This window comes from Priapulus caudatus, unplaced genomic scaffold (genome assembly GCF_000485595.1).
Source record: "Priapulus caudatus unplaced genomic scaffold, Priapulus_caudatus-5.0.1 Scaffold459, whole genome shotgun sequence".
Taxonomy (NCBI): domain Eukaryota; kingdom Metazoa; phylum Priapulida; class Priapulimorpha; order Priapulimorphida; family Priapulidae; genus Priapulus; species Priapulus caudatus.
In genome coordinates this window covers 97,911-99,027 of record NW_014577520.1, presented here as the reverse complement: position 1 = coordinate 99,027, position 1,117 = coordinate 97,911, and positions in this window count along the sequence as shown.

Genomic DNA, 1,117 nt, shown 5'->3' with positions numbered 1-1,117 from the left:
TGATACCAATGACAGCCCTAGATAACATGTCATTGCGCTAGCAGCGTGCGAGCGAAAAACGCACACGGGCCATAAAAATCTTTGCTACACCCGCTGTACGGTTGCTTGGCAGAGCAACGCGAAAGTGTCAACAACATCGGAGAATTTGAACAACATTGGAGATATTTTCAAATACCTTTTATAAGACAACACGCAGTGAAATGGGAGGAACTAGAGTTTATTTTGTCATAAGGTAGTATAATTATGCATGACACGAAGTCTAGTACTGGAGAAATTAGCGTGTAGATGCGCATATTGTGGCTTTAATGTTAAGTATCCTAAAAGCTAGTAGCTATAGCTTGTTGCTTGACCACCAATGATTTGAGAGGAATCGATTAAAAACACACCGGATGTGTAGCACTGCAGCACTCCATTACCATCAACAAATTCCACATTGGACAGAGCGAGGTTTCTACTCCATAATGTACATACACGTACAAGGGTAGAAATTAACTTTTGAAAACGGGAGTCCAACGGACTCCCTACCTTCAAATAGAGGGAGTCCGCAGCAAAATGAGGGAGTCCGCAGTCTGAGGTTCAAAATTAAAGATATTAACAATAACGCATGTGCTTATTTTTAAGATTCATGCGGTTGCACGTCTGCCAAATTTTCTTTGGACATTAGCTGAAAAAATACAGGTAATTCCGCGAGGCCGTGATCTGGAACGAACTAGTAAGTATGGCTGAATTTTCAGGGAGTCACACGGACTCCTGCATATATGTCAAATCAGGGAGTCCGACAGTAAATCAGGGAGTATTTGACTCCGCACTCCAGGTAATTTAGCACCCTACACGTATACTGTTGCTAAGACGATATTACATTAGGTCGTTACACTTGCTTCTTTATAAATATTAGGCCGTGGCTACGCGACCGGTTCCAGACGAGCCGCTAGGCTATGCGTCCAGACATCCATCTCACACAGCGATCTTGCGACACGAGAGAGAGAGAGAGAGAGAGAGAGAGAGAGAGAGAGAGAGAGAGAGAGAGAGAGCGATTGGAAAAAAAACACTCACACTACGCACGGCGTCGAGCGAGAGCAAAAAACAACCAGAGGGCGTTAAAGGCTAGGATTAAACC